This window comes from Lepidochelys olivacea (genome assembly GCF_965140295.1).
Source record: "Lepidochelys olivacea isolate rLepOli2 genome assembly, chromosome: 8".
Lineage (NCBI taxonomy): Eukaryota > Metazoa > Chordata > Testudines > Cheloniidae > Lepidochelys > Lepidochelys olivacea.
The window spans coordinates 1,756,517-1,781,467 of NC_140418.1; the positions used below are offsets into that span (position 1 = coordinate 1,756,517).

The window sequence follows — 24,951 nt, forward strand, 5'->3', positions numbered from 1 at the left end:
CTTTTCTTTGGGTGTAAACTGGGCAGGAGGGTCCCGGGACCCACCAACGCACCCTCCTGGAGCACAGCTACCCCCTGCAGTGTGTGGGGCGGGGGGGGGAACAAGGGCCCCCACCCTGCTTGCAGCTGTGGGGATCCTGCCAGTGGGTTTCTGCTGATCCGTGGGGCAGGTGAGAGCACAGCCTGAGTACAAGGGAGGGGTGGCTGAAGCACTGGGCTGGGACTCAGCAGATCTGGATCGGTTCCCAGCTGGTGACACAGACTCCCTCTATGACCTTAGACTAGTCACTTCACCCCTCCGTGCCTCAGTTTCCCCATTTGTAAAGTGGGGCGAATGATACTTCTATATCTCCCGGGGCTGGGTGCCAGGTGCTCAGACACTGGAGGCCACAAAAAACCCAATGCACAAAATAAAGGGCTTGCCCCATCCAGTATCGTGCAGAGGGGCAAATACGCAGGTAGATAAGGCGGCAGGGTGGGGATAGGGCCAAGGACCTGATCTTCTGAGCCATTCACCCTCAGGAGAGTCCAACCCCCAGGCCCCAGCTCCCTGCTGGAGGGCAGCACTTTCCATGACTGTTCCGGGGAGGATGGGGAATTGACAGCCACGTTCCCCGTCATTGTCTTAAATTAGAGAAAAGAGTTGGGGCCATTTGTGTAATTAACAAGGGTCACGGCGAAGCTAACAGGGCCCAGAGGAGGGACACCATTAGCATCTCCTAATTAATCTGACTCGAGAATATTAAAAACAAAATAATCAACTTTTCCAAATGGGATGGACTCCGCTCGAGCAAGGCTGCTGGCAAATATGGATTAGCTCAGATTCCGGTTACTGGAGGCTTAGCCCCATGAGGGGGACATCCTTCAGCGACTACATTAAGTCTGGACTGAGGAGCTGGAACGTGCCCAGATCTTGGCTTATTTCTCAGTTCTCTCTAGCCATGTGAAAAAGCCCCGGCCTCGCAGAGCCCTGGGAAATCTGGAACACGGGAGCATGGCTGGGCCAGGCCTTTGCTGCATTATTGAGGCTCTTCAAGCAATTGTGGCTTTTCCTTCCTTCCCAAACTTCCTTCCTGACCGTAGGCAGGACGCCGGCAGCCCCAGCACCGAGCGATGACCAGCGAGGCTCAATGAGAGTCCTGCACTAGCTCCCGTGGGGCTGTAGGTCAGGCCCTAGGGGAGGCGGGCAGGATCAGGGTTGCCCATGCAGAGCACACTAGGAATGCAGGGCTCTTGCTAAGGTCACCTGCTTTAGCTGCATCTTTAGCACCCAGCAAAGCTCTTACCAGCTCTGCGGGGAGCACGTGCTGTGACATGGCGCTGAAATGCTTCACTTCCTAATGCCGGCCGAGACCAGGCAAGGCCAGGGGGCTTCGGGTTCGCGGAGCTTTACACTGTAGGGCCAGCCCTGGTCTGCAGCCCGGAGCAATGGGGATGGGCTCAGGGAGAGGTGGCAGACCTGCTTCACCTGCCTGCTGGAGACGGGGTGCCGGCACACGCAGGGGAGGAACCTCTGCTCAGGGCGTGGGGAGGGCTCAGCTTTCCAGAGTCATTTGATATGCTAAGTTTCAGAGTAGCCGCCGTGTTAGTCTGTATCCGCAAAAAGAGCAGGAGGACTTGGGGCACCTTCGAGACTAACCAACTGATTTGAGCATGAGCTTTCATGAGCTACAGCTCACTTCATCGGATGCATTTGCTGTAGCTGTCCTCCTTTTCTTTTTGATATGCTAACTATCCAGTGCAGCCCAGTGCTCACCAGCAACCCTCCAAGAACGGCAACCCAGCGCACGCAACCCAGCACTCACCAGCAACCCGATGACAACCCAGTGCACACCAGCATCCCTACAAGAACGACAACCCAGCGCTCACCAGTAATCCTACAACAGCTGCAGGGAAGGAGGTTTTTAGGGCCATTTAAGCACCAGAGTTAAAGGGCTGGGCGCTCAGCTGCAGTTCGTTACATGAACAACCACACAGTGCTGTCAGCTCTCCCCTGCCGGGCAGCCTAGTTTATAAAGAGTTATTTGGACCCAGCTCCCAGTCAGATACTTGGCTGTTTGTGAGTCTGGGCAGAGGGATGCTGGGAAATGTAGTCCTCCTCCAGGAGCAGCGAGGGAGCCTCGTGGGAGGTCCTGAAGCCCAGCAATTTGGGAAGCTGGCAAGCAGCAGGTTCCTGAGGAAGGGGGAGCCTGGGACAAGGAGGGACAGGGTGTGCGTGTTACACCGTGGCTGGAGTTGACACTGTACTTGCAGGCCCTGGGCCAGGGGACCTCGAGACGTACAGGAGGGTTTGTGTCCAAATGATGGATGGTGAAGTGGCAAGGAGAGCAGATGAACACGGCGGAGGAGAAGAGGGCTATTAGCAGCAGCTTGTAACCTGCGCTGTGGGGAGCCAAGATGGGCAGAGGAAGGGGTGGGGGCACTGGAGACAACCACAGAAACCTGGGCAGCTCTGGCAGGATACAGGCAGAGAACAAGGATCAGGGCGATTCCTAAGGCGGGGTGGGGTGGGGGGGCGTTATCACTGAGCTGCCCCGCAGGGAAAGGGCCGAGAGGGATGTCAGGGACTGAAACCGTTCTGGGGCTCCCTCCACAGTCCTGCCGGTGCCCCTCAATCCTGACCTGCAGCCCCCCCCGAGAGGTGAAGGTGAAATGCTGCCAGAGGAGCACGGTCAGTGGTAGTGTTTCACCCCCGCTGTGCCCAGGTGCGAGCGACGCACGCGGCCCGCTGCGGAGAGAAGGTGATCCCCGATGGCCATCCCGCACGGCCCCTCTGGAGTGCTCAACACACGACGACCCGCGTTTAAAATCCAGGTGAACCGTGCTGCGTGGACAGGGCCTTGCTCTTTGCACTGTGGTGCAGCTGGATGGTCACGGGCCACCGTGCGACACGGGGAGAACCGGCTCTCACCCGCCCTTGGTACCTGCCTGGGATGGGGCAAGAGGGGATGCAGCCCCCTGCATGGAGGAGTCCATAATAACCGTTGTGGGCTTGGTCCAGCCAGGGGAAATGGCTGGGCCTCCTGCCTCTGAGAGCAGTGGTGAGTGGCTAGTACCCACGGGCTCACCTGCCTGCCGGAGGGGCATTCACTCAGTGCTGGCCGGGTGCAGCCCATGGGGAAATAACCTCCCCAGCCAGGTCCTTCTCTGACCACAACCCCGCCTGCTGGGGCAGAGGTGGCCGAGCGTCTCCTTGCTGTGGGGCTCTGCGGGTTCGCCGAGACGTCCTCCCCGCCCCACATCACTTGTGGAGCCTCAGTCCTGTGATCAAGGCGGACCTGGCGGCCACCTCCCCCGGGATCTGTCCTGACGGATTCGCTCTTTGGAGCACAGTCCCCGGGGGGAAGCAAATCCCAGCCACTGCCCACACAGAGACGGGCCGTGTGGCCTCGTGGGAGGCGAGCCCGGGGTCTGGTGGCAAGGCAGCACGATCCAGTCCTGCCAAAGCAGAGATCGGCCCTGCGCCGCAGAGCCACTCCCCGGCCAGGCGAATGGGCTGCAGCCAGCACTATATGCACATGGAATCACCAACTCCGAGTGCGTGGGCAACACAGCAACAAGTGACTCCACCCTGGACAGATGCAAGGTCACCCCATTGCACGGAACAAGCCTCTCACTCCCCGCAGGGGCGGTGGGTTAGCAGGGACCCCAGGAAACGGCTCTATTCTGCCCTAGCACAACAGGCTTTGCCGGCCGAAGGTCCAGTTCTCTCACTGCAGGCTGAAGCCCCCGGCCCTTGTCTCCGTTCCCTGCCAGACAAGAGCCTCGCACCCAGCACGCTGGAGCCAGGGGAGTCGGGACGGGTTCTGGTGCAGCAGAGGGTGACCCCGTTCTAGCTGCCATTGCCTGGGATGGTGACAAGCAAACGAGGACTGGAGCCCAGGTCCCCGCACACTTGCTCCGCAGGCTGGGCTAGTCTCCTGTCTCCTTGCTGGCCCTGGCATGGCTTCTCCAGGTCCCCCGCACAGTCACCGCCTCCCCAACAGCCTCAGAGACCAATCGCTCCGACCATCCCCGGCCCCCAGCTCTCCCAGCCGCCCCGGCCATGCGGTTCAATGGTGCCGCTGCGTGCTGGGCGGGGGAGCGAGCCCTCTCTCTGCGACCTCACTGCCAGCACCGCTGCAGGCTCCTATGTGCGGCTCCCCCAGCAGCCGGGCGGTGGGCGGGAGAGAGACATCGCTGCCTGTTGTATTAAAAATAATCCAGCCGAGTGGAGATTCATTACAGATCAGTGTGACAGCCGGGGGAATGAAAGAGCCCATCTATCAGCGCCTGACAAGCGCCTCCTTTGTTCCTGGGCTGGGTCCTTAAGCCTTTCCCGAGGCACTACGGCAGCATCTCAGCCTGGCCAGGTGCTGGGGCCAGTCTAACCAGACACAGGCCGGGCAGCGCCATCCGCCGTGTGCCAGCTCTCAGCTGGCTGGGTGAGCGCCCGGCTACTGCCCAGAGTCAGCAGTGCAGGCAGGCCGCGTTCCCTCGGCTCTGAGTGTGGGCAGCTTGGTACCCACAGTGCCCGGTAGGCTTGGCCCTGGAACTCGCCGGCAGTGTGGGGAGGGGAAGCCCCAAGCACCACTCACGAACGCCAGGAGATGCCGGGTGCGTTAGGAACTGCTGCCCTGATACACCAACCCTATGCCCGCTGCACAGCTCCCATCAGGGCGTAGCTTTCCTCCCGACCCAGGGCCAGCTGAGAGCAGCCGATGGCATGTGTGGGGAACCCTTCAGTAGGGCAGGTAAGTGTTTCCCCAGCCAGATCTCCCAACTGGGCTTTGCAGCATGTTGCGAGGGGGAGGGAGAAGTTGTTCTGGTGACAGATCAACATCCCCTGCCCTCCACCAGCCGCCTCAGGGAGCCTCTTCCGAGGGGACTGTCTCCCTTGCACACCAGGGGGCTCATCATACGAAATTCTGCACATGGAACAAGAGCGGGGGAAGAGGGGACAGACTGAGGCCCTGCATGCTGCCCCCACCCTTTCAGCAACACCCCCACAGCTGAGAGTTAATGCCCGGTCAATACAGCAACGGCTTAGAAAAGGCCCCAGTGCTTTAGCTCCTGTTACCAAATGAGCAACGAGGACAGAAATCAAACCACGCTGAGCCGAACACCCCCAGCCGCTGCCACTCTGTGCCTTGCGGCAGAATGGATCTAGGCGGGCGGATCCCAGGAGAAAGTTGGGTTTATTGACTTATTTCAGTTTCTTTCCAGCTCCCTGTTAGGCCGGGCGCTACAGCTGTTCTAAAGAAAGCCTGAATGCAACACGGCCATCTCGCTGCTTTGCCCAACTTTTATCCACATGGGGCCAGAGCAACACAAAGCACCCCGGGCATCTGGCCCCAACTCCCCCCGCCCCCAACTAAACAGCCTCCTAGGCACGCTGTCCAGACCCGAAACGCTCTGCAACACGCAGCAGGCCAGAGTCCCCCCAGGATTTCAGTTCAGCATCAGCAGTGCAGGGCCAGCTCAGGGCAACATCACAGGATACAACAAATCCCACCAGAATGCCGGGGGTTGGGGCGGGTCACAGGCTAACGCGAGTCGGCCCCAGTCTATCACAGCACGCTGAGTTCGCTCCCCGACAATAACCAGGGCCTGAGTCTTTCCCTGGGAGTTCCTGGGTGGAAGGGGGATATGGGCAGTAATGGGCTGGTGCAGCCCCTGGGAAGTTATCTCCTCGCACTCTAAAGCAGGAAGGGGAGGTTTGGTGCTTACCTTGATCTCCACCCTGGGGTCGGGCAGCAGTAAAAGCCTGGGGAGAGAACAGAAAAGAGTGAAAATCCAAAGGCAAACTCTGTGCTTAGGAGGGGAAAGGGGGCTCCTGCGGGGTTCGGGATGACAGACCCCAGGGCTGCCTGGCTGAGTATCTGACAGTGGCAGCACTGGGTGCTGCAGAGGAAGGTGTAGGGACCCTGCAGGGGAAGATGGGGGATCTGGCCCCAAGAAGGTCTCCTCCCAACCCCAATGATTAGAGATTGCACCTGTGACGCTCCATGGCAGGAGAGTTCAGGGAAAGTGACTGTACCGGGGGGCTCAGATACCCGGGGGATGGGCCCGACGCAGAACAGGTTAGAAGAACAAGATGACGCCAACTTTCTCAGGCATATTCATGAGCTTCCTCTTACATTTTGCTCAGCCCTGTTCTGGATGATGAGAGACCCTCCGCCACCCGCCGGCTCCTGGCTTCCACACGGACATGGTCTCTCATATGCAGTCAGCCCCTGGCCACACAGGCCGACAAGCACAGAGACTCCTCCAGCACCAGCAGGGAGAAGGAGATGGGGGAAACCAGCGTCATGCCCCTGGAGCGAGCATGGTCCCAGCTCAGTGACAAACAGGGTCCCTAGGGAGCATGGCCAAGCCCTGGAGGGCTGCCCTGATGCTGACAATCCTGCTGACTGGCTACTCCCCTTCCCAAAGTAACAGCCCTGACAGCGCTCGATGACGGACCCTGTCAGTTTCCCCGAGGCCAGGCTCCGTTCCCTCCCCAGCCCTGCTGCGGTATGCCTTTCTGGCTCTAGCCAAGGGCCGAAGGACATTCATGCTCCAGCCTGGTTTAATCGCAGACCCTGTGCCAGCTGGGGAGTTGGCACTGATGGATCGTCTCATCTCAGTGTGACAGCAGAAGGGAGAACTAGACCCCGCGCAGCCTCCAGAACCTTGCTCCTGCCCTCTGGAGCCCCTGGCAGCACAGGGCTGAGTGACTGACCGGCCTCCCTGCTCGGCAGGGCGCGGGTGCAGCAGATCTGCCAGGTGGGGAAGGTTCTCAGCGCTGCCAAGTTCACAACATGGACTCCTCCCCACTCCCAGCCCCACAGCCGGGGGGGCCGAGGGGAGAGTGCACAGGGCTGGAGGCTGAATGCTAGCACTCTTCGCCCCTTTAAACGGAGCCCAGAGCAGCCCCTCGGGGGGCGGCGGGGTGGAGCGCCGGCAGCTCCTGCCGGACAAAGGCTGTGGAAGTTCTGGCTGCAACGTGCCCACCGGCACATCCCCTCCCTCCTGGCTGCCTGCCCTGCGGATGGATGCGGGGACACGCCGCATCAGCCTGACAGACCCTGGATGCGGGTCGCTACAGGAACATGGCGGCCGCTCCCCCACAGTGCTGATATGACTCCGGCCCCACACAGCGTCCCTCAGCCAGAGCCCCGCACTCCCCAGGTCTGCCCAGCTCTTGTGTATTCCTCTGTCTCCGTGAGCAGTGAGCACCACGGACTCGGCCAATGGTGGACATTCACGCCTAGCCCCCCAGGCCCTGCTCCGGGGTCCCTCCTGCCTCCCCCTTCCCTTCGGCAGACCCCAGCCAGCGGGGCTCCTGTCCTTGTCCCTCTCGCTCCGCGTTCGACTCCCCCCCGGCGCAGCTGTGCTCTCGTGCTCACTCTCCAGCCCAGCCCACGGCTTTGAGCTCTGGTGCAGGCACCAGCAGCTGGCTATTGTTACTCCTTTGGTTTCCTTATGGTCCCCTTCCGATCTCCACCCAGCTGCATGGACCGCAGGCGTTACCTGCGTAACGCGGACCCGGCCCTGAAAGGACTCCCCAGAGGCACAGTGAGACCCGAGCCACCCCCCCACCCCCTGAGCTTTGCTCGCAGCAGCAGACGAGCCGGGGTGCCCAGCCATCCAGCCCGGGCACAGAGCGAGGAGGCCCAGGAAGGTTACCTGAAAGGCCAGGGTCCAGGGAGCAGGAAGCTGCGGATCGACTTAGGATTGCGGTGGAGGAACAGGGGAATGGTCTGGCATCACCAAGGCCGGCACAAGCCACAAGCTGTCCAAGCCAGAGAGTGGAGAGGTGGGAGAGGCAGCGTGTAACAGAGAATAATTCAACCTGGCTACACGGCCGCTGAACTCCAGGCCTGCCGCAGCCCATTGGTGCAGGGCAGTTATTTATCCCCCCCGCCCCCCCGGGCCCTGACAGCGGCTGCAGAAAATAATTATCAGCTCTCCTCATCTGTAAAGAGGATTAAAAGCGGTTAACTCAATTTACAGAGGCTTTGTTGTGTCGGTTTTCCCCAGGCTGCTGCGCAGGGAGATTTCCACACAGCCACTTATGCCACTTTTACCCGGCTGTCTTCTGGAGGTAATTGGGTTTTGGAAGAGCCTGTTTAAAATGCGTAACCCGGCTTTGTAAACAAAACCAAGCCAGCACCCGCGGAGCAGAGCAAACACCGGTACCGCGCCATGCTGACCCCTTGGCAGATGAGTGGGTCTGGGCTGCTGAAAGCTCCAGGGGTTTTGCCGCCGGGCCCGGAGGCACCTCACCCCCGTCCTGGGAAATGCCAGGGGACAAGTCCTGGAAATCCAAAGTCAGTCCCTTGGCGTCCGGGGAGCGGAGTGACGCTGGAGTAGCTGGGAGCAGAGCCCGGCCCAACGTCTTTTAGAGCCTTTGCCAGGTTCGGGGGGTGAGCTGCTTTGGGGCGTTACCCTGGCCCCAGCACCCCACTGGGCGAGGGGTTGTGGGGGGGCCCTTCACTAATCAGTGCCTGGGCACGGGTACCAGTGCAAGCTGGCGGCCCGGGGACTGCGGTGACCTCTGTCTGCAAATGGGCTCGGCATTGGCAGGGCTGCCACCCCCAGCTGCTCTGCACCAACCCTGGCCTGGAGGGTCCCCCCTCCTTGGACGGCAGGGCAGGCCTGGGCCTCCGGTACCACCAGTGCGGACTCATACACGACCTCCAACCCCCTGCCCTGTTCACGGGGCGTCGGAGCCTTTCCCTGCACGGCGCGAGCGACTGGCGGCCGGCCCTGCCCTAGGCTGCCCGTTCTGAGCTCAGGCGTTAGAGAAGCCACCACTGTCCTGTCCCCTCATCCAGCTGGGGAGGAAAGCCAGCGTGCCCCCCCGATGCACCAGAACACACACGCTTCAAACCAGGGGCAGCCCCCTGGAGATTAACTGCCCCCCCAGCCCCCTGAAGATTAACTGCCCCCCCGACTCCCTGGAGGCTGATCTGCTTTTATTCTCCTTGAGGCCAGTGCTCAGAATTGACCCCCCCCCACCCCATTGCAGCCCATTCTCCTGCCAGCACAAACAGGGGCAGGTGCGTTTCATTCCCCAGCCCCACACCGCGTGCACCAGCGCGCCCCACGGGTAACAGACACCCTAAAGAAGCTGCTGAAGCCAGAGCTGGATGCCCAGAAAACGAAGTGACCCAGATCAGTGCAGACTGTGGCTGCCCCAGGGACTTAATGACCCAGCTGGGAAGAGCCTCCCTGAGTCTGACTCTTGGGGTCTGTAAGAAGCACTGGCCACTCTCCATCTGTCTGCTGCAGTGACCCCTCCCAGAGCCCTGACTGATGGCACGTGGCTGGCAGCACAGGGCAACGCCCAGCCTGGGCAGCCGTGCTGGACAAGCTCCTCTTGCTGGCACTTTGCTGCTGCCGTGGGCCGGGACACGGTGATGCTAACTCTACTGAGGTCCAGGAGGCTGCTCAGCCAGGACGTGTGTGCGAGTCTCCTGCTGCTTCTATACCGAGGCCTGACAAGAAATGCCAAGCCCCCGGTGGGAGACGCCAGCTATGTTGCTGAGGGCAACGCTCCTAATTGGGGCTGTACCCGTGGGCTGGACCAGTCACAGAGGGGCGGGGGCTAGTCGGGGCCCAGCCTGGGGATGTACCTGACCCATACAGATCAGGAACCATCCCCCAGGGCCAATGTCACGCCACTGTCCAGCACAATCCACAGAGCTACTTGGGTAAGCAACAGGCCATGGGCCTACCTGGGTGGCATCAAGGCACTCTGGTATGTGCATGGGTTATTTGGTCCCACAGCTGGTCTGGACGGGGTTATAGAAGCACAGGGGAAGGGGGCTGAGGAGGCTACCCTAGGGAAAAGGTGTACAGCCTCCCCATTCCCCAGCTAGAGGGGACATGGCGGGCGAGCGGAGTAGTTACCCAGTAGCTTGAGTTGATTTGTTCTGCATTTGAATTGGTTGCAGGAAACAAGGCCAGCCCCCGGCAAAGGGACAGGGTGAGACCAGCTGCAGGGACTTTGTGTTTCCTTCCCCAGCGGGTGAATCTGGGGCACACCCTCAGGGCACCTCTGCCACCCCTCCAGCCTGGCACTCACCAACCAGGGCACCTGCCCAAACTTCCAACTGCACAAAAGCGTAGACCACGCAAGCACCTTCCTCTGAACAGGTGTTCACGCACGCACCGCCCACCCGCGTGTGCTCATCTTCAGGGAAACAAACAGCTACCCTCTTGCACGCACACACACACGTACGTGAGCGCATCAGACAACAGCATCTACTCTATTCTGGAACACCAAAGCACTTCACGGGGCCGTAAAAAAAGCAAGCTCTAGAATTAGCGTCCAAAAGAGCCTGTCTTCTAATGCAAACTCCTTCGCAGCGCAGGCCGCAGGGAGAGGGGGGCTGGCGCACCCTGAAGATTTGGGGAAAGGCCCTGGTCGGGGGGGGCTCAGCAGGGCTTGCAATGCCCATGAGTGCTGCTAAAAGCAACACTGTGCAGCCTTTGCACGAGGGGGATGGGAAGAGGTGAAGGGATCTTACTGTTCCTGGAATATGAGGGAGGGACTGAGGTGGCTGAGTCAGGAACTAGCCCCTCCTTGCAAGCTGCCTCCATTGGACCATGACCCCCTGCTATCCCAGCCCTGGGCTCCCTACACACAGCTCGGCTGATGCCCTCCTGGCTCACAACTCCCTCCTAGTCCAGTGCTGGACCCCCAAACACAACTCTGCCGACACCCCTTGGTCCCAACCTGCAGCCTCCCCCCACTATCCCAGTGCCTAGGGCTGCCCCCTGGACCCCACCCGTGTGGATGCCTGGAGCTTTCCCACCCTAGACAGCTCTGCCATTGTGCACCCAGGGAAGGCTGGCACTCACAGCAATCATTAGCTCATCTCAGATGTGCACTTTTTATTCCTCTTTGCTTTGCCCCAGGAGTCCCCATTCAAAGTTTTACTCTCCTGTTCTTAGCACAAGCCAAATCCACTGCAATACTTGAGATTCACCCAAAGTTAGTGGACTCGAAGCTCCGACAACAGCACCTGGCTGCATTGCTGGGTGCAAGACAAAGCTGAAACAGTTGCCGAACAATTAAAAGAGCAGCAGTAATGAGATGAAGCTGCTACCCAAGTACCTCCCCTGGCTTCCCAAAGGGATTTCTATCCCCCACACTGCAGACAGGGAAACAAATTCCAAAAGTGTAAGTGGCTTGTCCCAGTTCACACACAACTCCTGGGCCAAGCTGAGCCATGAAACCAAGAATCTTGTTATCCAAACTTTCTGTAGCTACGCAACAACTCCTGATCACAGCTCTAAAACCATGCAGACAGCTGGCTGTTAGGAGCAGCTCTTCCCATGCAGAGAGAACACCAATTCGCAAGTTGTCAGCACGTAATGCCTTCCATCCAACCACAGCTGTTCCAGCACGTGCTTTGCCTTCCCAGGGATGTTTGTGGGCTTGCAAAGTAAACACAGGCAACCTGGGCAACCAGATTTCCCAAGTATGTGGCTATTATTACCCAGAATACACTGGGGCACATATGCAAATTGTTTGATGCACAAATTGTCCATTGGCCACCAGGAACTGCAGTCCTCTGTATAATGAGCTGCGTCACAACCTGCTGCTTGACTTTCCTTGGCTTTCTGGAGGAGACAATGCATGGACCGGTCATCCCAGGAACTCTGCACTGGTGCAGCTTTCTCAGGGGCAGTAGTGGGGGAGGCTGCAGTGTAGACAGGGCTCAGGGAGTTTCACTTCCCTGTTGTTGGCTCCAGTTACCAAAGCTCTTTCTACATTCCTGCCTCCACCATTGTTACCAGCAGGAGACTGCTGGGCCTGGGTAGACGGGAAACGCTTACAGCCAACTTGAAAATGCATCGGGCGTTAGTCATGTGACGCTAATCCCTGGATCTCTAAAATGTCCCCAAGAGGAAATGTTTCCCCAGGCTTGGTCACTGTCCTGTTTCAAATGGAAACAGACGGTTCTACACAGGCATGGCCCTTCCCCCACAGGGTTTGCCAGTGCAGGGCCCAGGGCTTCATTTGCAATGAAACAGGTGCCGGGGCTCAAGCATTTATATTCCATGGCTCAAGCAATTTTTTTACATTCATAACTGATGCAGCAAGGCCAGAGGTGCCGGGCTCCGAACTGCTGAGCCCAGAGGTGCTGGGCTCTGAACTGCCAGGCCTGGGGGTGCCGGGCTCTGACCTGCCAGGCCCAGAAGTGCAGGGCTCTGAACTGCTGAGCCCAGAGGTGCCAGGCTGTGACCTGCCAGGCCCAGAGGTTGCCAGGCTCTGAACTGCCAGGCCCAGAGGTTGCCAGGCTCTGACCTGCCAGGCCCAGAGGTGCCGGGCTCTGAACTGCTGAGCCCAGAGGTGCCAGGCTGTGAACTGCCAGGCCCAGAGGTGCCGGGCTCTGATCTGCCAGGCCCAGAGGTGCCGGGCTCTGACCTGCCAGGCCCAGAGGTGCCGGGCTCTGACCTGCCAGGCCCAGAGGTGCCAGGCTCTGAACTGCCAGGCCTGGGGGTGCCGGGCTCTGACCTGCCAGGCCCAGAGGTGCCAGGCTGTGAACTGCCAGGCCCAGAGGTGCCGGGCTCTGACCTGCCAGGCCCAGAGGTGCTGGGGCTCAGCCCTGCCAAGCCCTGGCACAAATTCCGGGCTGGCTGGGCCGTGCGTGCGAGTACGCACAGAGGGTTGATGAGAGGTGAAAGCAAAATGGTGCGACTGGGGCAGACCCTCTGTCGCAGTGGCAAGAGCACAGAGCTCAGACCGGGAACTCACTTCACCCAACGCAGGTCTCTCTGCCAGCCAGGCCCAACCCTGAGGGTCCTTCCCCCTGGCAGAGATCTCACTGATCTCAGTACAGAGACCCCCGTCCTGCCATGCAACCTCCGGGGCAGATCGCTGCATTCTTGTGGCGCCGCCCCGGCAGGTCCAGCTTCAGGACTGGGGCGTAGTAGGGACGGCAGGGTGAGAGCGAGACAGACGCTTGCTCTCCGTGTAATGTACGGAGCCAGGCCTGGCCCCGCGAGCTGCTCTGGGCTGGGTGCTGCTCAGCCTGGTGGCAGGAACTGGCTGCTGGTGTTTAACCTGGCGGTTGCCCCTTTCGTAGATTCCAAGGCCAGAGGGGAGCATGGTGCTGAGTCTGACCCCCCGGACGGCACTGGTCACAGTTCTGCCCCCAATTATCCACAATAGCAAATGTCTATCACCATGGAAAGACACAACCCACCCTCTGCCTTTGCTTTGCTGCCAGCTCCTGTTTCCCAGGGTGCAGGAGGTGTGCTCCTGGGTGCTGGGTGGGGCTCCCCTTCCCTGCAGTCGTGTTTCTCTTGCCCAGGTGCCCGGGCTGGCAGTCGGCTCGGGTTTTCTGCTGCTTGGCTTGTTGCTGCCAGGCCTACGGCATAGGAAGACCAGGCCACGGGGAGAGCAGCAGCACCATATGGCACCTTGCTCAATTATTGCTGTGTGTGTTTCCTGAGGTGCTGTTCGCAGGCACGGTTTGTAAATTGTTGTCAGAACAGCCTGGACAATTGTTTGTCTGATTCCAGGGGGTTCCCGTTTCTGAGACACAGGAGAACTTGCTGGGGAAGGGAGGGGCACGCTTGCGAGGGGTGAGCAGGCAGGGGAGACCACCAGCTTAATTCCTGGTTAGCGATTGTCATAAATATAAAGGGAAGGCTAACCACCTTTAAATCCCTCCTGGCCAGAGGAAAAACCCTTTCACCTGCAGAGGGTTAAGAACCTAGGATAACCTCGCTAGCACCTGACCAAAATGACCAATGAGGAGACAAGATACTTTCAAAGCTGGAGGGGGGGAGAAACAAAGGTTCTCACGGTCTTAGTGTTGCTTTTGCCGGGACCAGAGCAGGAATGCAGGTCAGAACTCCTGTAAAGGGCTAATAAGCAGTCTAGATAGATATGCGTTAGATTCTGTTTTGTTTAAATGGCTGATAAAATAAGCTGTGCTGAATGAAATGGATATTCCTGTTTTTGTGTCTTTTTGTAACTTAAGGTTTTGCCTAGAGGGATTCTCTATGTTTTGAATCTGATTACCCTGTAAGGTATTTACCATTCTGATTTTACAGAGGTGATTCTTTTACTTTTTCTTCAATTAAAATTCTTCTTTTAAGAACCTGATTGCTTTTTCATTGTTCTTAAGATCCAAGGGTTTGGGTCTGTGTTCACCTATGCAAATTCGTGAGGATTTTTATCAAGCCTTTCCCAGGAAAGGAGGTGTAGGGTTTGGGAGGATTTTGGGGGGAAAGACGTTTCCAAGCGGGCTCTTTCCCTGTTTGTTAGACGTTTGATGGTGGCAGCAATAAAGTCCAAGGGCAAAAGGTAAAATAGTTTGTACCTTGGGGAAGTTTTAACCTAAGCTGGTAAAAATAAGCTTAGGGGGTTTTTCATGCAGGTCCCCACCTCTGTACTCTAGAGTTTCATAGATTCATAGATACTAAGGTCAGAAGGGACCATTATGATCATCTAGTCTGACCTCCTGCACAACGCAGGCCACAGAAGCTCACCCACCCACTCCTGCAAAAAACCTCATCTATGTTCAGAGTGGGGAAGGAACCTTGACATGGTGGCAGAGCGGTGGGATTAACTTGAAATCATTTTGAGCTCAATTTGAGATTTTTTGAACCAGAAGCACAGATTATTTTAAAAGGAAATATTTTTTTTTCCTTTGGGCTGCTGGAAAGCAGGTTTTAAGCTGAAAGCAGTTAGAGGTTTTTTGTCTCTGCTTGGGGGCCAGAGCAGAGACAAAAGGGAATTGTCTTTTGTGAGCCGGAGTTTTCTCTACCTAAAGGCAGGGTAGTTAACCTCCTACAGGGAAATTCACAAGTCTTCACAGACCTGAAGTTGTTTTGACCTAAGAGCAACTCGAGGGGTTTTCTGTCTATTTGCCTGGAGACAAAGGTGTTAGGGTTTTTTTTAAGGTTTAATTTTTCTGTAGGCTGACAGTCACGATCTGAGAACATCGGTATCCGGTTACAGCACAACCTCTCTCTATATATGTATATATATTTGACAAGCCAAGTTTTTTGTTTGTTTGTTTGTTTTTATTTCTAACTCTCGGGTGTAAAGTTAGTTAAAAACAGAGAGGCAAACATGACAGAGCCCAAGGCAGAAACAGCCAAAGAGGCTGCCCACAGGAGAGAACTGGAGACAGAAAAAAACCAAGAGGCTGCCCACAGGAGAGCTATGGAGGCAGCGAAAGAGGCAGAAAAACACCAAGAGGCTGCTCACAGGAGAGCTATGGAGGCAAAGGAAAAAGAAATGGAGGCAAGGGAAAAAGAAATGGAGGAGAGGGAAAGAGAGAGGAAGCATGAACTGGAGTTGGAGAAGGCAAGGGCTGAGCGGAATCTACTGGATAACCCTAACAATCCTTCCCCAACAATCCACAAATGGGAGCGACTATGTCCACAGTATGATGAATCCAGTGATATTGCTGAATATTTTCTCACCTTTGAGAGACTGTGCACTCTCCATAAAATTCCTGAAGCTCACAAGATGACCACATTGGTCGCAAAATTAACTGGAAGAGCTCTGGACATATTCAATAAGATGCCTATTGATGAGGCTTCTGACTATAATAAGTTCAAGGATTTGGTTTTAAAGCAATTTCAAATTACATCTGAAACGTACAGAGTAAAATTTCGAACCCTTAGGAGAGGGCCTGGACTAAGTAATGTGGCTTATCTAAACCAGATAAGGGATCTGTTAGATAAATGGGCCCAAGGAAGGGGCGTCACTAGCTTTGACGGAATGTGTGATTTGATAGCTCAGGAGCAATTCCTGAATATGTCCAAGGAGGAAATAAAACAGTGTTTATGGGATAAGGAAATGGACTCAGCAGAAAGTCTTGCTTCTTATGCTGATCGATACGAGCAGTCCCAGACCGCCAGAGAGGCAGGGCAAGCTGGTTAGCCTTCCCTTTATATTTATGACAGGGGTCATAAAGAATCACCCAGCTGCTCTGTTCCAATCTGAGCCGGTGATTTGTCAGCGAGAGACAGAGACCTGGCAGCAGCAGCAACGTAATTGACTCTAATAGAGATTTTGTGGAGTGACACCCCAGCCGGAGCCAGAGCCGAGTTTTGTTTGCACACAGTGCTGGGCATGTCAGACACCCGCAGAGGCCATTAGTCAGACTCGGCCACCCTGGGCTGTCGACTGTGTACAGTGTTTCAGGTGTTGGGACACGTGAAAAGATGCCTGATTTGTCTGGCAAGGCAAGCGAACAGCCAGGTGAAAAGCTGAGCCAGCGACCTGATCAGGTGAACAACCTGGTCAACCGTCCAATCAGGTAAACAACTGGGTTAGCAAACGAATCTCAGTGCTAGCCAGGAAAGTGTTTAGACAAGATAAATAATGAATCGCTTTGTAACAATGTAGTTAAGGCAGCACCTGAACGAGGGGGTGCACTTGCGTTTAACCCTGTGCTGGGCCCTGTTTCAGGGAACTGATCGCTCACTGAAGCAGTGAATACACGACATACTTCTTCAGCTCCAGAGTCTGTCTGTAAACCTGGGCGATTCGGACAATCCTGCAGCAGCCAAAATTGGCGTGCAGGTCCTTTCTTTTGGGAGAACCTTGCCACCCTGCTGCTGCTGGCCCATTTTCTGAACTGATGCTAAAGCAGAGGGTTCGGCACCCCTGGGGCAGGGTCTCCGGCCTGAGCTATGCAGGAGGTAGGGCTAGATGCTCAGGCTGCTCCCTTCTGGCCTGGAGTCTGAATCCGTGCAATGTTTGGGGGCAGGTTTCCTCCCTTCACTGTGTGATGTCAGGATCGTCAGAAGGTCTGATGTACCTGGGCCTGCCCTCGGGGATTCACAGCCCGACTGGAAGCAGGAAGCACCAAACATCTCCAGGGAATCCCAGGCATGGGGTGTAGATTTACAGTCACTGGAGGGGTCCATATTTCACTCCCCTTCTCAGGGCCACTCAGTTCTGCTCCCCTGAATACGATTTCTCAGGTTGCAACACTGATAGCAGCCAGGAGGAAGCTGCTTTGCCCCCTGGGATACTCAGTGGCTGGGGTCACCAGCGACACCATCTATCTGCAGTGAGGCCCTGAAAGGCTGATCAGACACAAACACTCATTTGCTTTTTAGATCTAGGTTTTGTCCCATGATGCCATTAGAACAGAGAAGTGGAAGTCAGGACTCCTGGGTTCTATTCCCAGCTGTCCCTCACAAGCCTGCTACCTGGCATGAGTCACATGACCTCTATGCCTTTGATTCCCCATGTATACAATAATACCCGGCCATGGGCAATCACACACTAGGGTTGCCAATTTTGATTGGATGTATTCCTGGAGATTTCGTCACATGATATAATCTTTAATTGAGCCTCCAGGCCAATCCTGGAGGGTTGGCAGCCCTATCACACGCTCCTCTGTTGTGATGCCTGCAAACCAAAGTCAGTGGCTTGGCAGCTGGTGCACTGTGCCTGCTGCTGCTCATTGTCCCGCTATTCCCTTCCGCTCCTCCAATCCGCTAGATCGACCTTTGATCCTTAGGTGGAAGCTCTTTGAGGTAGGGGCTCCTGGGTCTGTGGATGTGCAGTGCCTGGCGCCGAGGGACCCTGCTCCCTGACTGGGGCTGCTGGGCACTACCGCAATAGTGTCACTGACCCCAGGTGGAAGGTACTGGTGTTATCCTTAGACTGTAAGCTCAGTGGGGCAGAGCCCGTGTCTCTATTTGCCTTTGCCCAGAACCCAGCACCGTACAGCTCTGACCCTGACTGGAGTCCCCGACTGCTGCTGTCATGCACGTGCGGAATTAGGAATCGTTATTCTCATTAATACTCCCTATTACTAATACTTTTTCTCCTTGAAACCCACGGGCAGGTTCCATGGTGCTCAGTGAAGCAAACCCTGCCATTACTGTGTCACCTGTAATTGCTGTGTAATTGATTCCCTCAGATTTGCCGCATATGCTCTGGGCTGTCCCCACACCATAGAAATGAGAGATTTCTGCCTGCCTGGCATCACCCTTTTGCAAACTCCTTCCTTGCGGGGTAAAGGCGAGTGTCACCAGGGACCTCTGCACACTGCTCCAGGGGAATCAGCCATGTTGGTGCCGACCCTAGGAAGTTACCTGGGTTTGACTGGCACACACACCTAGATTGTCCTGTGATATGCATGGCCGTGCACTGCCCTGGGAATATCTGCATGCAGGCTGGACTCTATTGGAGGGGAGACTTCTCGTCCTCATGGTTTTTACAGAGCAGCATGTGCCTTGCCTGTCTGTGCCATGCATTATTAAACAGATATACTGCAGCCCCTCTGTGTTTTTCCTGCCTGGGCTTTGCTGCACAGGAAGTGGGTTCTCTGAGCAGATATTTATCTCTGAAAGTCCCTGCTAAGCTCAGGCTGTGTATCTGGAATTGCTGCAGATACGGATGATTCTCTTAAAGGGTTTCTGACTTTGCAGATTTCTTCTAGGTTCTTTCCTTATTCCTCCCCCCACGGTATAAATTCCCTTTTCCATTAAAGAGCCATAACACTTTCAGCCCCGATGCTAGCACCAATGCCATGGCTTCTCCTGGCCTTACCCCAATTAAATCATCCCAGCCAGGGCTTTGTCAAGCCTGACCTTAAAAACTTCTAAGGAAGGAGATTCTACCTCCTATTAATTGGGGATTGGTCCTGCTTTGAGCAGGGGGTTGGACTAGATGACCTCCTGAGGTCCCTTCCAACCCTGATATTCTATGATTCTATGATTCTACCCACACAGCAGGTTCTTATGGCATTTACCTACCTAATGTGGTATATAAATGCACACTTACCCCTCGGCCAGCCCATCAATATTTATGGCAGGCGCTCACATGCACAAAGCCTTGCAGGGGAGTCAGAGAAGGAGCTGTGAGCAGAATACCAGGAGCCACTTAGTTATCGCTCTGCATCAGACAAAGGGTTTCTCTGGAGACCTTGCACTGCAGAGCTCCTCTCCCACCCCCCGTCCTACCCCTCCGGTCCCCAGAACAGCTCTGAGATGCTTCAAACACCCACCGACATCAACAGCAAGGCTTTGAGATCTGTGGGAAAGCAACAATCCAGAAGGCTCCTCGGGTATGGATGGGGATAAAGTGCCCGGTTGACCTCGCTCACTTTGCAAACACTACTCATAACTCAGGCGGAGACTGTCCTGCTGGGAGGCGGATGCACGGTTTCTGCTCTATTTTCGTTGCCAGTGGGCACCCAAATGGTAATGGGGCCGCCACATGCCCTGGCCAGCTTCCGCCTCAGCCTTGGGGGAACCTCGCGGGGCTGCTGCAATTGTCCCTGTTTTACAGGTGACGAAATGGAGGTGCAGAAAGACGGGCAGTGACTTGCTGGGGATCATATGGCAAATTGCCAGCAGAGCCAGGAATGGTCACTGCCAGGCCCTTCTTGTCTTATCCCGGGCCAACCCCCCTGCTCTGTCAGAGAACTGTCCCTGAATCTGAGTGACCGTCTGAGCTGAACGCTGGGAGCTGAGCTTTGGGTTGGGACACACTTTGGTTTTGATGCCACCAGAAGCCATGTCCTGCCAGTGTTTTCCCCCACGGGCAGTGCAGGTAGCACAGAGCCCCCTCAGGATGGCTTCCGCCACATGACAAGGCATGGCAAGTCTGCCAGGAGGACTGGCCCCAGGCTGCCAGCTGCACGGCAAGGAAGGCTGGCCCAATGCTCAGCGTGCTAGCTTGCGGCCCGGAGCCTAACTGCTATGGGAATCAGTGGAAGTTAGGAGCCTAAGCTGACGTTAGGAACCAAACATCCAGCCCTTAGTCTTTCTCGACTTCTGTGGAAATGGGGATGATAGCAAGGCCGGACCCTTGGGGGGTGCCAGGAGAAATACACAAAGGGTTGTGCTCTCAGATACTCGGGGAATGGCGCCTGCTAAATACCAGGTACATGGGGGCCGCGGGAGCAGAATGGTGTGGGAGGAATGGCACAGTTTGCAAAGGCAGTAGCAGGACCATGGGAGGGATGGTCAGATACTACAATGATGGGCACAGTACCATACCTAGATGGAGAAAGGGAGACCCACGTACAAGGGAAGGGGAAGGCAGGCAGGTAAATGCCGAGCTCACTGGAGGCCAAGAACTTAACAAGATCCCAAAAGGGACTGGCCGTTTCTATGGGTATCACAATGCAGGACAACAAGCATCCTGGTAGGGTGATTAGATCACCTGCTTCAGGGGGTGTCATTCTTCAACTCTTGGAGACCTGAATGAGGGCAGGTTATCCCCCTCTGCTGGGGTGGGTTCTTAGACCTTCCTCTGCAGCTCTCAGTTTCACTTCCCTTGAAAATCACTGACTATGTCAGAAAACTGCCCTTCCCCCCTTTAGTTTTGTTTCGTTTTTGGTTTTCAGCAGTTTTGGGCCCCAAATATTTCAGTTTGGGGGTTTTCAATAAACAGTCAAAAATGTCCAGGGGAACCCCCCCCTTTCTGACCAGCCCTCGTGCTGCGCGAATAGAAAACACTCTAATTCTGGGGTGAGGTTCCATCACCAGGAGAGGAGAAGGAAGCCCAGGATTCCTAGGGGCCCAGAGGCCGAGCACTGATTTTGGCCGGGACGCCTGCTTTGTTGTTTTCTTGCTGAGCTCTGCGGTTCCCGCCAGCCCCTGGGGCACTGCGCTCGCCCTGGCAGACGACTGCACCTCGCTTCCTGGCATTTGTGCTTGTTGGTTCATTACTGGGAACAATGTTTGCAGGGAGAAGGATGGCTCAGGAGCTGGCTGGTTCCCCCGAGCCCGAGGGAGCGCGAGCAAGTTGCCAGCGACAGGCCGGAGAGTTGCATGTGGTGCAGGGGAGCACACAGGGGACTGGGGCAGCTGCCGTGCCTACCTTTCCGTGTCTCTCCAGCCAGGCGTCCGTTTGTCTTCGGGGCACTAACACGATGGCTCCTCGCTGGGGCAGAGCATGTCAGGGGCAGCCTGTGCCCTAGAGAGGAGAGAAGAGGAGGCCAGAGTAGGGGAGCTGAGCAGCTTCTCCCGACCCTCCATCTCTGGGACGGATCCGTCAGCCCCACACCACGGCAAGAATGTAATTCACACTGTGTGCAAAGCGGCCCTAGGTACAGCAGCAGGCTGCAGAGCACATGTGGCTCCCAATTCGTGCTGTCTCCCTCAGGATGGCATCTCGTTATTTCCCAAAGCCGCCCCCCTCCAGCCTCTCTGCCTCAGCCACCCTACCAGGCACAGGGCCCCGACTTTTGGTGGACCCCACCCCAGTTTATGTTGAGCCCCCTCCTTCTCCTAGGTCCATATCCGTGCCTTCCTAGAGATGGGAACTTGGCTTTCCCTATGTTAGGGATCTACTGCCAGGAGCCCCCGCCCCCACCCCACTCTCTCTCCCTCTCTCTGAGGGAAAGTCCCCAGCCCAGAGCACTCTGCTAAGCCGGAGTTAAAGCCTAGAGCCCGGCAGGTCTACAAAATAGCAGGAAGTGGAGAACGCTGGAGTTCAGATTCCATTCCGAAGGAAGCAGAGCCTTTGAAGTCTGGAGCGGCTGTGTTCAGATGGCTGCCCTCCCCGCTCGGCCCCGGCAGTAACAGTGGCCGCCCCGCCCCGCATTGCTCCCTTTCAGACTCCTTGGAAGACCGGGTGAGTTCTGGACCAAGGGCTTTCTCCGAGGCCTTGAAGAAGGGGCAGCGCATCCTCACCGTGGCAGGGTGGCTGCTCTTGCAGGGATGGCACCGCTGCCAACCTCACCTCTGCTCACCCTCCGCTTTCTCCGGGACCGAGCCATGCCCTGCATGTTACAAGAGCTGCAGCATTGCACAGCTTGTGGGCGGGGCACTGAGAAGGGGCACCCCCCCAGCTCTTAGAGCGTTTCCAGACTCTATGAAGGGTGCCCAGCACTGGGAGCTCGGCACTGGGTTTGCTTCACCAGTTTCAAGCTAGGTAAGCTGCCTGGCTGTAAGTCCCACTGTCTCCCATTGCAACTGGGGATCTCCCTGCCCTGGCCCAAATATCCCCCATGGCGAGCACTAGGAATGATGCTGGATCACTGCACAGACTTTGCTCTTCTCTGGTTAAATTCTCTAATTTAATGGCCTGGACCTAGGAGAATTGCATTTGCTGTTATTACTAGTTCTGTGTCCAATTACAATTGTCTAACTGGTGGCACCGGGGACCTGACTGATGTGTAAGGAAGGATGGCTGTCAGGAGGCGACATGGCTGAGCAGGGATTGGTAAAAAGCCACCACAACCATGCTATGGTTGAGCAGAAAGCAGCCTGGCTTTTCTCTCAGTGATGAAGAGAAACAATCTTTCGTGATGGCCTTGGGTTTCACCCCATTTCTGGTTCTCCCTAGGGCAGAGTTAAATCCGTTTGGGCGCTTTAACCATGTATTTACAAACTCTCAAATGCTTGGGTTTCTTTGACATTTAATATTAACTCTGACTTTCCTGGCTTTCTAAACATCATTTTTGAAATAATAACATTCTTGTTAGTTTAAAAAAATAACAAGAATGTTGTTGCTTTTTAAAAAATAAAAACAACCCCCTGTATGTCACTGATGGGTCCTTCCAACTCTAATGCCAACTTCATGCAGATTTTAGTCTGTGAATTTCCTTAGGGCTTTTCAGTGTTTGTGACAGGAAGACGAGTCTTCACTGATAGGGATCTACAAACAGGCACCAAGATCCTGGTTTACAAGGCAGTTGTCGTGCCCACCCTTCTCTGTGGGTGTGAGACCTGGGTAACCTTTGGAGGACATCTCAAGAGGCTGGAGTGGTTCCAGCAGCGTTGCCTCAGGAGGATTCTCGGGATCAGCTGGGGAGACCGACGCACTAACATCCGCGTTCTCTCTGCAGCCAACATCAGCAGTACAGAAGCGCAGGTCATGAAACACCAACTCCGCTGGGCTGGCCGCTGTGTACGTATGCCTCCCGAAGCAAGTGCTCTTCTCTCCATTAAGTCAGGGAAGAAGGGCTCGCGGAGGGCAGCGGAAGAGTTTCAAAGACGTACAGAAAGTACATCTGACGAAGGGAAGCATCAGCCCAACACTCTGGGAGGACTCGGGGCAGAACAGAACATGGTGGCCCCGCACCAGACCCCAAGCCACAGCTCACTTTGAGAACAGACGTGCTCATGAGACCGAGACGCAACAGAGGAGGAAAGAAAGGGCACAATGCTCCAGCCATCAACTATGTCTCCTCCAAGATTACACCTGTCACTTCTGTGGGAAAATCTGCAGGGCACGAATTGAGCTCCTCAGCCACTTAAAAACCCAGCATTGAACCCCCTTGGCAGACTCCATCCTCGCATCGAGGGACAGCCGAAGAAGAAGAGGCGTTTGTGACAAGCAGTGGGAGACAGGTGCGACAAAATGGGAATTTTTTGGTACTACTTTTTATGAATCCTGTGTGTGTGTCACGGGGCAAACACTGCAGTGGCTAGGTGAAGAAGCTCCTATGCCGGCAGGAGAGAGCTCTCCTGTCCGGGTAGCTAAGGCACCCCCCCGAGAGGCGGTTGCTATGGCGACAGGAGAAGCCCTCCTACTGACACAGTGCTGGCCACCCGGGGGGTTAGGTCAGTACCGCTCCGTGGCTCAGCGGTCGGGATTTTTCACATCCCGGAGCAATAACTTGAGCGTAGACCTGGCCTGAATTTGCTTGTGGGGAAGTGCAAGGGACATGGGGTGGGGGTGTCACTAATTGTCTGGGGAGGTCCGAATGGGTCATTGCAGCACTGGCGGAGGCCCACCCAGAGCAATGGAAAACCCGAGAAGACACCGAAAACCACGAGGGGCAGAACACTGACGCCTAGCAACCAAGGACCGAGAGGAAGGAGGTTTCCCCACCTCTCAGGAGGGAAGGTGAGCGGATGCCAGACTGGGAGGTGTCAGGGCACCGGCATCAGAGTGGGCTTTTGGAAGAGGCTCGACTGCTCTCACCTTGGTCTGACAACGGGACGGAGCCTGCATTAGAGTCTCCTGCAGCGTGGCTGGCGAGTTGCTCTGGTTTGGCCAGCTGGACTCTGTCCTCACCTGTATTTCTCTGTGCTAACCTACACTTCCAGTGCTGCCTTCCAGCTGACTCATAAACCCTCCTGTGTATTGAAGCCGCTGCCTGTTGCCACTACAGACACTTGTTGAGGTGCCCAAAGAGTGTAACAATCTCTGCCTGGGGGCCTGTCTCACTTGGGCTTGTGGGTCAGAGCTCATGGGGTGAAGCAGGAGGCGGCTCAGTCTGAGATGGTGAGGCCATGAGGCCTACCCTGAAGGAAGAGTGGGACCCCTTGGGGGTCTGCTCCACAGCTGGGGCTCCTCCAAGGGACTGTTTAAAAGCTGGGGCATAGCACAGATCTTGTGGCTCCATGACAACAGGCAGGAGGCTAGGCCCGGGGGGAAGCTCTGTTGGCACAAGGACTAAATCAGGGGGTTGACAATGTCTCCGGCTGGCACAGCCACGGCAGATCAGAGCAGGTATTTGGGGCAATCATTTTGTGTCTGCTCCTATCTGTGTGACATTTGTTATGACATGACGCTAAGAAGCAAGGCCAAGCTCTCTGCAGGGCAGCTCCCTGGTAGAGGGGATGGAGAGACTCAAGACACCAAAGGGGCCATCTGCTGCAGCCAGTGATAAGCGAGGAGCCTCGGCCTACGCATTCATGTATCGCCAGTGAAACTGCTTAGCGGGGCTTGATTTCCCAAGGGCAGATGCTCAGCGCTCTCTGAGGATCAGACCCCTTTGTCGTGCGCCAGGCCCCATGGGCCCCCAAAACGGAGGTGCCTTAGATCACTAGGAACTCGGCCCTGGAGTGTAAGTGACCCAGAAGCCGCTGGCCCCTTTTCTGCTGAGTGACAATATGCACAAGCACCGAGCAGCAGCCCACGAGCGGTAAGAGCAGCATGACTGCATGGCCCCGGGGACCTGCACCGTCACAGCAGCCTTTGCTCTGCACGGTGACAGAGCCGCATTAAACGCCTGCCAGTGCTGATGGGCTTTTTAGCACCAGGAAAGTGGTAGGTGTCTTCACGTAAATGGGATAGTGG

The 24,951-nt window shown here is 56.2% G+C and overlaps 1 protein-coding gene across 4 annotated transcripts in view; it reads right to left on the reverse strand.

Annotated features, from left to right (window-relative positions):
* The window catches only part of CPLX2 (complexin 2), a 71,111-nt gene that overhangs the window by 40,495 nt on the left and 5,665 nt on the right, over positions 1–24,951 (reverse strand). For 2 of the 4 annotated variants that reach the window (XM_084636355.1, XM_084636356.1), the window contains exons 2-3: positions 20,797–20,892; positions 5,709–5,745 (exon numbers count right to left, since the gene is read on the reverse strand). The gene's annotated coding sequence lies outside the window, so the exon portion shown is untranslated. Of the gene's footprint in view, positions 1–5,708; positions 5,746–7,649; positions 7,791–20,796; positions 20,893–24,951 lie in introns of those variants that run through there. The other 2 variants (XM_084636357.1, XM_084636358.1) reach the window with 2 other exon arrangements.